This window comes from Rousettus aegyptiacus, unplaced genomic scaffold (assembly GCF_014176215.1).
Source record: "Rousettus aegyptiacus isolate mRouAeg1 unplaced genomic scaffold, mRouAeg1.p scaffold_m13_p_8, whole genome shotgun sequence".
Lineage (NCBI taxonomy): Eukaryota > Metazoa > Chordata > Mammalia > Chiroptera > Pteropodidae > Rousettus > Rousettus aegyptiacus.
The window spans coordinates 26728453-26741589 of NW_023416311.1; positions in this window are offsets into that span (position 1 = coordinate 26728453).

Below are 13137 nucleotides of genomic sequence, written 5' to 3' on the forward strand. Positions count from 1 at the left end.
AGAAGGAAGGAAATAATAGAAATTAAAGTGGAAATTACAAAATAGAGGATAGAAAAAAACAGTAGAGAGAATTAACAAAACCAAAAGTTGGTTCTTTGAAAAGATCAACAGAATGGATAAATCTTTAGGCTAAGAAAAAGCATAGGAAAGACTAAAATTAGAAATTAAAGAATTGACATTACTATTGACTTTATAGAAATAAAAAGAATTATAAGCAAATACTATGAACAACTGTATACCAACAAATTAGATAATCCAGCTAAAATGGACAAATTACTAGAAACACACAAACAACTGACTCAAGAAGAAACAGAAAATGTAAATAGACCTATAATAAGTAAAGAGTTTGAAATAGCAATCAAAGACCTCTCAACAAAGAAGAGCCCAAGGCAAAATGATTTCGCTGGTGAATTCTATCAAATATTTAAGAAAGAAAACACCAATCCTTCTCAAACTCTTCCAAAAAAAATCAAAAAGGAGGGAACACTTGCTAACTCATTCTATAAAGCCAGAATTACACTGTTAACAAAGCCAGAGAAAGATATTATAATAAAATTATAAACTAATACCTCTTAAAGATATACATGCAAAAGCCCTTAATAAAATAGTAGCAAACTGAATTCAGCAATATATTAAAGTAATTATACACCATGAGCAAATGTGATTTTCCCCCAGAATGTTATAGTCTGACATATGAAAATCAAACAATGGAAAATACCACATTAACAGAATGAAGAGGGGAAAAACATGTTTATTTCAGTTGATGCAGAAAAAAAAAACATTTGACAAAATCCAACATTCTTACTTTATTAAAAAACTCAATAAACTAGGAATAGAAGAGAACTTCCCCAACAAGATAAGGGTCATATGTATAAAACTCACAGCTAACATATTTAATGGTGAAAAGCTGAAGCTTTTCCCTTATGATCAGGAACAAGACAAGGATGCCCACCTTTGCCACTTTTATTTAACCAGTTCTAGAAAGTCAAGCCAGAACAATGAGGCAGGAAAATTAAATTTATCCAAATTGTAAAGGAAAAGGTAAAACTATCTCTAGTCACAGATGATATGGTCTTATATGTAGAAAATCCTAAAGAATTCATACATACACATAAACTGTGAAAGCTAATAAACAAATTCAGCAAACAGGATACAGAATCGACACACAAAAATCAGTTGTCTTTCTATACATTGTCAATGAATGATGCAAAAATGAAATTTAAAGAAATATTTTATTTACAATAGTATCAAAAAAGAAAGCCCTTAGGAAGGAAGAAAAAAGGAAGGAAGGAAGAAATCATGCCCTGGAACTAGAAATAGATGCACTTGAAACAGAGAAACTATAATATTTCTATTACTTCATTCCTATTATGGTATAGATTGTTGGAAGAGGTTTCATACATTGTAATATGCTTTTATTTCCCTATAATAAAAGTATTTCATCCTTTATAGATGAAACATTTTTTAAAGCCCTTAGTAATAAATTTAATCAAAGAGGTGTAATACTCATACAGTGAAAACTATAAAATATCACTTAAAGAAATTAAAGAAGACTTAATAAATAGATATCCTACTTTCATTGAAAGACATGATATTATTAAGATGACAATACTAGCAAATAAAGATTCAATGCAATCTCTATTGAAACCCTAAAGACACAATTTGCAGAAATGGAAAAACCTGTCCTAAAATTAATATGAAATTTCAAGGGACCACAAATAGTTAAAATAATCTGGAAAAAGAAAAACAAGTTTGGAAGCTTCATACTTATCAATTCCAAAACTTACTACAAAGCTACAATAAACAAAAACTGTGGTACCAGCATAAAGACAGACATATAGATGAATAAAATATAAGAGAATCTAGAAATGAAACCTCAAAACTATGGCCAATAGCAGAACATCTTTGGCTTTCTGGTCAAGATGTCAGAGTAGGTAAACACTGTGCTTGCCCCCTCTCACAAACACATCAAAATTGCAATTAAACTACCAAACAATCATCATTCAAAATCTCCTAAAGTCTAGCTGAACAGAAGTCCTACAACTGGGGACATATAGAAGAGGCCACCTCAAGACTGGTAGAAGGGGCAGAGACATGAAAAGGGGTGATTGCAGACCTGTGTGTGGTGGTTGAGAATCGGAAGCAGTATCTTGTTGCAGAGGTTCCCCCAGAGGAACAAGGGGTCCCACCACCTTGGACACCCCAGCCCAGGGTTCCAGTGCCAGGAAGAGAACAGGCCCCACAATCTCTAGCTGTGAAAACCAGCAGAGATTGTGGCTGAGTGAGGCAAAGGGCTATGGGAGACCCAGGCATTCTTCTTAAGGGGCCCACTCATGAACTTGCTTGCTTATGGACTCACTCATTCTGAGCTCCAGCACTGGGGCAGCAGCTCAAAATGTTCCAGAAACATACGGGGAGGAACTGAAATGTCACTTCAGGGATGGCAGTGTGGAGGGCAGCTTTCTCCCAGATAGAAGTGCTGGCAGAATCCACTGACTCTTTGTTGAGTCCTCCCCAGCCTCCCAGCATGCAGATTCAGGCAGCCACCATACCTGAGTTTCCACCAACTTAGCTAACACAAGTCACCCAGCCTTGATGATTTCCAACTTGTGGGCCCACCCAAGCCACCTCCAGTAACTTTTCCATACAATTGGCCTGTCTTGGCTCATGCTTCATACTTTCCTAAAGTCTTCTCAAAGGTTCATAAAACCCAAACAAGGAGCATCTGGCCTTGGTATGCCCTATACCTCTTGCTGAGCAGCCCCAAGCCTGGCACTAGAAGCAGCCAGCCTCGGCTTGCAGTTTGGCATCTCAAGGAACCTATAAGCCTAGCATGGTGGCAGCCATCTGAAGATTGTTTGGTGACTCTTGCTATGTGGCCCTGGGTAGTGTGCAAGCTGAACGTGGCCTATGGAGGAGCCCCTCCCAGTAGGCTCTGGGGCTGGCATGCATTGTGGCCAGCTTCACCCTGAACTGGAGCACCACCTGGGGCTGTATCAGAGGGTGATATACCCAAAGGGCAGACTTGGCAGACACCATTGCTCTGCTAAAGTGAATCCTGCTCCATTGGGTCAGCCTCTCACTGGCCAGTCCTCACAACCCAAGGGGTCAATCCCTCCCACTGACATGCAAATGGCAACTAAGGCTCAACTACAACAGGAGAGCACACACAATTTAAACAAGAGACACACCTGGAGCACCTGGTGAGGTAATCCAGGAAGATTGTGCCACTGAGCTCTACAGGATACCTACTACATAAGTCTGCTCTACTAAGACTGAGATACTTAGGAGCTCTACCTAATACATAGGGAGGCAGCCAAAATTGGAATACAAAGAAACATGTACGAAATAAAATAACATAACAAAGTTTCGATAAAATATTTTTTTAATTGGAGACAGCAATCTATCAGATGCAGAGTTCAAAACACTGGTCATAAAGATGCTCAATAAACTTAGGGTAAGAGTAGATGAACTCGGTGAGAACTTTAACAAAGAGATAAAAAACATAAAAATTGAGATAGATAGAAAATAAAAAAAGAACCATTCAGCATCAAAAAATAAAATAACTGAAAGGGAGAATACATTAGAGAAAAATCAACAGTAGAATACATGGAGAAGAAGATCGAGTCAGTGATTTAAAAGATAAGGTAACAGAAAATATCCAATCGGGACAGCAACGAGAAAAAAATTATCCAAAAAAAAATGAAGATAGTTAAGGGGCCTCTGGGATAATATCAATTGTACCAACATTCTCATCATAGGGGTAGAAAAAAGAAGAGAGAGCACAAGGATTTGAAAGCCTATTTCAAGAAATAATGATGAAAAACTTCCTTAAACTAGCAAAGAAAATAAACATACAAACCCATGAAGCACAGAGAGTCCCAAACAAGATGAACCCAAAGAGGTCTACACCAAGACACATCATAATTAAAATACCAAAGGTTAACAACCAAGAAAGTATCTTAAAAGCAACAAGAGAAAAGCAATTAGTAATCTACAAAGGAGCTCACATAAGACTGTCAGTTGATTTCTCAACAAAAACCTTGCAGAGTCTATACCCATGCCACCCTGAACCTCTGATCTCGGAAGCTTAGCAGGGTCGGGCCTGGTTAGTACTTGGATGGGAGACCACCTAGGAAAATCAGGTGCCGTAGACATTTAAAAACAAACAAACAAACAAACAAACAAACAAAAAACCTTGCAGGCAAGAAGGGATTGGCATGAAATATTCAAAATAATAAAAAGCAAGCACCTACAACCAAGACTACTCTACCCAGCAAAGCTATCATTTAGAATCAAAGGACAGCTAGTTTCCTAGACAAAAAAAAAAGCTAAAAGAGTCCATCATCACCAAAACAGTATTACAAGAAATGTTAGAGAGACTTATTTAAGAAAAGGAAGAAAAATAAAATCAAATATATGAATAATAAAATGACAGTAACTACATATCTTTCAACAATTACTTTAAATGTAAATGGATTAAACACTCCAATATAAAGACCTAGGGTGGCTGAATAAATAAGAAAACAAAGCCCTCACATATACTTCCTACAAGAGACTCACTTCAGATTAAAACACATACACAGACTGAAAGTAAAAGGATGGAAAAAAAGATGTTTCATGAAAATGGAAATGGAAAAATAAAATCTGGGGTAGCAATACTTATACTAGACAAAATAGACTTTAAAACAAAGATTATAGCAAGAGTCAAGAAGGAACCGTAATCTCGCATCTGGTTATTTACCCAGAGAAACCGAAAATACTATTTTGAAGCGCTATGTGTATCCATATGTGCGTTGCAGCATTATTTACAATAGCCGACATATGGAGGCAACCTGCATGTACACATATACAATGGAATATTGCTCAGTGATAGAAATGAATGAATGAATGAAATCTTGCCATCTGCAACAACATGGATGGACCTACAGGGGATTGTGCTGAGTGGAGTAAGACAGAGAAAGACAAATGCCATATGATTTCACTTACATGTAGAATCTAAAGAACAAAATAAAACAGAAAAAAAACACATAGATACAGAGAACATTTTGAGGGTTGCTAGATGAAAGGGAGTTGGGGGTGGGTGAAAAAGGGAAGGAATTAAGTAGAAATTGGTAGTTACAAAATAATCATAGGTATGTAAAGTATAGCACAAGGAGTACATTCGACAATATTGTAATAACTATATATAGTGTCAGATAGGTACTAGATCTATCGAGGTGATTAATCACTTTGTACATTATATAAATGTCTAATCATCATGTTGCACACCTGAAACTAATATAATATTGTATGTCAAAAAAAATAACTATGGCTGAAATATTTTTGACAAGAGTGCCAAAACCATTCAATGAAGAAAGAAAAGTCCCTTCAACACTTAGTAATGGGAAAACTGGATACCTATATTCAAAAGAATCAAATCAGACCCTTACTTTAACCATTTACTAAAATTTACTTAAAATTGATCAAAGATCTAAATTTAAAAAACTAAATCTATAGAACTTTTAGAAGAAAACATAAGAGGAAATCTTAATGACTTTGATTGGGCAATGGTTTCTTAACTATAAAACCAAACACTCAAGCAACAAAAGAAAAAATAGATAAATTGGACTTTATCAAAATTTAAATATTTGTGCTTCAAAGGGCACTGTCAGAGGAGTGAAAAGACAACCCATGGAATGAAAGAATATTTACAAATCATATATCTGATCAGGGTTTAATATTTAGACTATGCAAAGAACTCTTACAGCATAACAACAAAAAGACAACCCAATTTTAAAATGAGCAAAGGATTTAAATGGACATTTCTCTATAGGGAAACTGCAAATGACAATAAACACGTGAAAATGTGCTCAAAATCATTAGCTATTAGAGAAATACAAACCAAAACCACAATGAGATGCCACTTCATACCTACTAGGATGGCTATAGTTTTGTTTGTTTGTTTTAATTCAGAAAAATCACAAGTGTCGGCAAGGATGTAGAGAAATTAAAACCCTCATAACTTGTGATGAAGATGTGCAATGATAAAGTTGCAGTAGAAAACAGTTTAGTAATTCCTCAAAAACTTAAACATAGAATAACCATTCTATGACCTGACAATTTCACTCCTAGGTATATATCCAAAGAATTAAAAACAGGCTGTTATGGACTGAAAATTTGTGTCCTCTCAAAATTCACATGTTGAAAATTCAACTCCCAATGTAATGGTATTTCAAGAAGGAGCCCTTGGGAGATGATTACAGTTAAATAACGTCATAAAGGTAGGGTCCCAATCTGATAGAATGGTAGCCTCATAAGAAAAGGAAGAGAGAAGGATCTCTCTGTCTCTCTCTGCCTCTCTCTCTCTGTCTCTGTCTCTCTGTCTCTCTCTGTCTCTCTCTCCGTCTCTCTCTCTGTCTCTCTCTGTCTCTCTCTCTGTCTCTCTGTCTCTCTCTCTTTTTCTCTCTCTCTCTCTCTCCTTGTGTGCACCAAGGAAAGGCCATGTGAGTACACAGCAAGAAGATGGCCATCTATAAGCCAGAAAGAGAGTCCTTACCAAAACCTGAATCATCCAGCACCTGGATCTTGGACTTCTCAGTCTCCAGAACTATGAGAAAATAAATGTCCATAATCTAAGCTACCCAGTCTATGGTACTTTGTTATGGCAGCCCAAGCAGACTAATACACAGGTATTCAAACAAATATTTGTAACTGAATGTTCTCAGCAGCACTATTTACACTAGCCAAAAAGCAGAAACAACCCAAATGTTCCTCAACTGATGAAGGAATAAACAAATTGTAGTATATCCAAACAATGAAATAGTATTAAGCTTTAAAAAGGAATGAAGTTCTAGTACATGCTACCACATGGATGAACCTTGAAAACATTATGCCAAGTGAAAAAAGACAGGTGTAACAAGACAAATATTGTATGATTCCATTTATAGGAAAAGCTAGAATAGGCACATTCACAGAGAAAGTAAAAATGGAGGTTACCAGGTGCTAGTGGTATTGGGAAATGGGGAATTATTGCTTAATTGATACAGAGATTCTGTGTGAGGTAATGAAGAAGTTTTAGAAATAAATAGTGGTGGTGATCGCACAATATTGTGAATTTAATTAATAACACTAAATTGTACACTTGAAATAGTTAAAATAGAAAATTTCATTATATATATTTACCACAAGGGAGGGTGGGGAGAAGGGAGGAGTGGGAGAATCTAATGGAAAACTACAGCTAATAATACAGAAATACAGGAGAGGGACCATCACAGGGTGCAAGCACGGAGAAAGGAGGTGAGTAATTGGTCAATGGGAAGTGTCCACAGACACCCTACCTAGACCCTTCAGCCCACCTGAGTTTGCCTGCTCCTGGCAAGTTCCCACCTTGAGGATGGCTTCCCACTTCAAGCTATGCCTCTGTTTTTCTTTTCTGCCTGGGGGCTCTCTGACACCAGAGAACTTGCTGGGTGCCACCCCGAAATTTAGGGGGACTTGATGACCTCAAGAACAGCCCTCAATCAGAGGATAAGTGTTCCGGCCTCCCCAGGAATACCCTACAGTTAATTAAAAGTAAATAAAAGTAGAAATTTATTTCTTCAGTCTCAGTAGCCACATTTCTAGCCAGCAGCTACCATATTGGACATGACAGATTTAGAATATTCCCTACATTTCAGAATATTCTATTGGGGTCCCCATGGAATTGGGCCCAGCTGCCTGCTTATAAGCACTTTTGTTAGCTTTTCTTCCTTCCCAGTCTCCCTCTCCCCATAACCTTCCCTGTGCTTCCTGGGGTCTCCTCCCAAATAAAAGACTTGCACCCAAGTCATTGTCTCAAGATCTGCTTTCAGGGGAGCCTAAATCAATGCATCAGATAACATCAGTATGAAGACAGCGTGGGTGAGTCAGCCCCCACCACCTGATAGCCCCTGAAGGAGCTAAAGGGCCATTTTCCTGACCTGACCTGCACTCTCCAAAAGTGACAGGTGGAGAAACACCCAAAAGCCAACATGCAGGGAAATCAACAGACCTGAGATCTGGGTGTAAGCAGCCCAGGCCCTCAGTCTTTGAGTGGTGACAGTGGAGGTCATAGGCCTTAGTCGTCCCTTTTCCCACTCCTACCCAAAGGTCCCAACCCTGCCTATAGCTAGGCATTCAGGCACAGGCACTGCATCCCATGGCGCCAAGGATGGGAATTCCCTCCAAAAGGAATCTCCATGTTCCCAATGAGGATCTGGAAGCTCAGAGATGAGAGGTGATTTCTCAAAGGCCACAAAGCAGTTGAGGATCTGGGCTGGCTCCCAAAGCCAGGTCTCCTGATACTCAAGCCCCTACCATACTCCAGGCCACAGGGAGACATGGGAGTTTGGGGCAGTGTAGTCTCAAGGCTGCCAAAACCAGAGGGGCTGGCACCTCCTAGCTGGGTGTCTTTTGAAGAGCCCCAGGCCCTCCTTTGGGAGTAAGCGGCTGGTTCCCCTTTCTTGATGAGCAGCCTTCATTGGGTTAAAAGGCATATGGCTCTAGAGTTTGCTTCACAGAGGAAGCAGTTGGTGCAGTGACAATAAGTAGGAGAACATCCTGGGATGGGGGTTCCAGCCATCTCACCCTCTGCTCCTACATTCTTTCACTCCCTGGAGTTTCCCTGAACAGGGCTAGACAGGGTGGCAGTCAGAGTTCAGAGCCATGAGCATTGTCCCAGGGCACTGTCAAAATTAAATTAACATTTTTTCCATTTCTCTTTTATTGAAAACATATTGAATGCTGTCACACAAACTCCATTTCTCCTTTGGCTCCTCTATCCCCTGGTTTCTCAGCCTGGGCTTCCAGGGCTGGCCTGGAAAAGGGTGGGGAGACAGGTCTCATGGCCCCTCTGGAGTTAAATCCTCAAAAGCCCTATGGCCCTAGACATGAAGCCAAGTGCCAGCCCCAGGCACAGGACCACAACCCCCTGACCATCTATTCTTCTCCTCTACTAGCTGCCAGCCCTCCCAGCTCCCAGGCCCCCACCCCACTCTGCTCCTCTCCCATAGGGTTAGAAATCCCAGAAGAGAAAAAGTTCCCACACCCACCAGCCATCAGCCCATGGTAAAAATGCTCAGAACTCAGAAGTCAGGGCCCAGAGCTGGGAGTGCTCATGTCGAGCACTCCCTCTACTCTTATCCTGGGAAGACACCAAGAAGGATTGTGCACAGAGCTTGTCCTTGAGTGTGGGATGCAGCAAGGCAGGGATGGCACACAGCATGGTAAGAGCAGAGTCCTGGAGGACATCACCAAGGAGGGGACTTTTGGGTTGGGCAAACAGTTTATCGAGTTGAGAGAGGGAAGGTGTGTTTCAGGCAGGAAAAGTGACTGGTAAAAGATTAAAAACAAGAATCAGTATGGTGCAGTTGGGGGCAATGAACAGTTGGATGTGGATGCAACATAAGGTAGTGGTGTTGGGGCTGGGTCGCGCTGGAGGGGCAGTCGAAGACCTGGCCTCAGAGGGCCCTGAGGGGCTGTGGGAAGTGGGGAGCCAGTGAAGGGTGTTGAGCTGGGGGGTGGCAGAGTCAAGTTTGCATCTGAAGACGCTCCCTCTGGCTCCCAGTGGAGAGCCTTCTAGCAGGGCAGAGACCAGTGATGCTGATGCTGCAATAATCGGGGCCAGAATGAAGGCAACAGCAGCAGGGAGAGAATAGTCATGGGATTCATGTGTCAACCTTGGTCAACCAATGGACAAAGGATGGGGGTGAGGGAGAGGGAGAAATCCTGGTGCTGCCCACATCTCTCCCTGGGGAATCGGAGAGGTGGTGCAGCCCTTCACTGAAATGGGAAGCCTGGGGAGGAACAGGGCTGGGGGAGCATGGACAGCTGAGTTCAAAGACCTGTGGACCACCCAGCTGGGTGCATCAATTTGGTTCCGGATGTGCTGGTCTGAAGCCCTGGGAAGGGCAAGGTTAGCATCCCATCTGGGGACTGCTGGGGTAATCCTCAGCTCCAGTGTTTGGTAATCAGACCACTGGTCCGGAAAGAGGTTGATGAGAAGAGGAGAGGGCCTGGGACAACCACCAGCAGAGGAGAGTCTCAGAGAGAGGCAGGAAGAGACCAGGACCAACAGGGGTGTCATAGCAGGTGAGTTGATGGCAGGCTTGGGGTGTGGGGTCGGGGGGGGAGCCGTTGCATTTAGTGACAAAAGCTCCAACACCCATCCCTTCATTTATGGAGGTCTGAGGACAGAACCTAGACTAGAGAGGGTTTTAGAGAGAGTGGGCAGTGAGAAAGAGGGGAAAGGGAAGTGTAGTCAACTCTGAAGAATTTTAGCTGTAGACAGATGGAGAAAACTAGAGTGGGTGACACCAAGAGGGACTTTTTTATTTTAAGATGAAAGGGAATTGAGTGTAGTCGTGTGCCAAGGGCTAGGAAGCATTTGCAGACATGGGAGAGCAGGGGTGAATGCTAGGGTGAGGTCTGTGTCCAGAGGACATCCAGCACTCAGTGACAGTTTTCAGATAGGTGACTGAGCAGGTACAGATGGCAGGAGCAGGCTGGGGCATCATACAGGCTCCTTCATATTGGGGACAGAGAAACGGGAAGGCCAGCTGAGCAGGGGGACTTTGTAGATAGGGGGCAGGACAGGGCAGGAGTCTCCATGGGGCTATTTATGTGCTTGGAGCATATGAGAGGAGCAGGAAGAGGTTCTTCACCACACGTGCCCCTGACGCTTTCACCTTGTCCATCATCCGGGAGCACATGGAACATTGGGAGGGGCTCAAACACACTGCTTGCTATGTGGATCAGGGCAGGAGCATGGGGCTACAGTGGACCTCAGACAGATGGCAAGTGGCCTGGGCCCAGCACAGCCCTACCTCTGACTCCACCTGAGATTGGAAGCAGAGCCCTCTCTGCCTCCTTGGAGTTCCTTCTTCCCCACCTGCAGAATGGGGCCTTGGCAGTAAAGTGCTTTTAGAGGGGTGTGATGTGGCATTCCATGAATCTTGCACTTCAGACCTGTGGAATTCTGAGAAGTCAATACTATATAATTCCAGACTCCTAAAATTCTATAACATAATTTCTGTGTTGCCACCAGGGATGGGTCCAGCAGACATCTCTCCCCTCAAAATCATTCTGTCTGCCCGTCTCAGCTGCCAGCTCCTTCCCTCCCTTCTCCCCCTCAACTCTGGGCATGGCCAGCCTTGAACATATCCCAAGTGAGCACTTGGCAGGCGGGGCTGTGATTCATGCCCCTCCAGCAGGCTTCGTGGCTAGCCCGCCCGCCAGAGTATGCAAGACATTCTTGGCCTTGCTGTGCACTTGGGATTAGCAGGGTGGGGGCAGCTGAGGCTGAAGGAGACAGTATTCTCCGTCCTCAGCAAGGCAGGGGGCATTCAGGCACGAGCAAGACTTAAGTGACCGCCAAGCTTGACAGGGAGAGAACATCGCCCCATAAACCAAGGCCACATCTGCGACCCAGACAGCAGGGCTGGGAGGAGACATTCAAGGAAGGCTGCCACCTGCTCTGTGTCCAGGGAATGAAGAAGGACCAGGAGTCCAGGGCAGGTGAGGCTGCTCACAGTTCGGCCCAGAGATGATGCTCACTCCTGGTTTAGTCCTTAAAAGTCCACTGGACTGAGCTCTTCTCCCTCAGTGGAGGGGCCTGCGTAGTCAGGGCCTGCATTCCCAACGTGCCATGGAGGGAGAACCCCTGGAGGTCTCCCCAAAAACACCTGGCTGCAGTTCCTTAGATGGAGCCACAGCACCAGGACCTGGAGGTGGGGCTGAGAGTGAGCATGCTGTTAGGGTGGGACTTACTAAGAGTGAGAGGGACAGTGAGGGGAGGGGGCTCGGAGAGAGGAAAAAGGGCTTAATGACAAAGAAGGGGGCTCACTGAAGGGAAGAGACCTCGGTGAGGGGGAGGGGTCTCAGAGAAGGGGTTCACATGGGGCGTCTCAGCAAGGGATTCAGGCCCTCCCTCCCTCCTTCCCCATCATGTTTCCTCTTGTCTCGCTCTGCCACACAGCTCTCACTAGTCACTGACCCTAAGCCACACCCCCTCTGCCTGACCATACAGCCTGTCCCTCTCCAACCAGGGCCTCAGTGAAATCCAAGACAGATGGTCCAAGGTCAGGACCCCTCTGAAGACATCTCACAAAGGCCTGGGCAGTCAGGCAAGGTGGAATTTGGGCTCCAGGCCTTGTTTGGGCTCTGTTTCCCAGCAGATAAGCACAGGAACCCCTCCTTGGAGTGTCCCTAGGGAGAGAGGGGACATAGGCTTAGAACCTGATCACTGCACACACAGAGACCCAAGCTACTATGGGTTAGCTCCAGGGTGAGCTAGCCCATGGGGCAGTAGTCAGCTCTCTCTAGCAGCCCAAGGAAGCCTACCTAGAGGAACAGGCATGATCCTTGAGCTGGGCTTGAAGCGGCAGGAGGCCAGGTAAAGAGTCTTAGCCATGGAGTGTAGAGGGGCTGTCCAGGGGCAGGTGTGTGGCAGAGGTGGCAGGGGGAAGAGCAAGGTAGGGTTGCAGAAGCAGATGGGCATTGCCACACAGCCTGGCGAGTCTTGCGGAAGGGGTAGGATTTCATCTTAGAAGTAATAACAGAATACACAGAGGTATGTATCCAGGAGGGGAATCGCCTAGGAGAGGGTGTCTGGCATTGACATTCTCCTGGCGGAGCAGGACAAGGAAGAGGGGGTTCCTGGGGGCTGTTCACCCCAGGGTTGCCCCTTCGTCTCCTCAGACTGAGGGAGCTTCTGGACTCTGTCCCCCACCACACCCACATATAGTTCATCTATGGATACAATGTAAAAGGGGCAGGGGGGATGGTGGCTCATGCAGTCATCATCAGGTTGTCGAGATTGAGGGTGAGAAAGGCTCCCAGGCCCCAAGTTCGTAAACCTAGAGGGGCTGTGGGTCACAGCTGGACCAGTTCCTCCCCACCCTTCTCACCACCCACCCCTCAGGAATGCAAGATGTCCTGGAAATACTGTTTAGGTACAAACACTTTTTCAAGAGACACCCTGGGGGGAAAAGGGAAAAGTAGGTCAATTAGGGAGAGGTGGTGGTGGGGAGTGGCCATGGAGAAACCCCTCCTGGTTACCAAGTGGCCCTGGTCTCTGGGCAAGTGTGGGCCAAGGCGAAATCTGCCTTTCTCAAGGCCCAAAGGGAGAGCTAGGGGTGG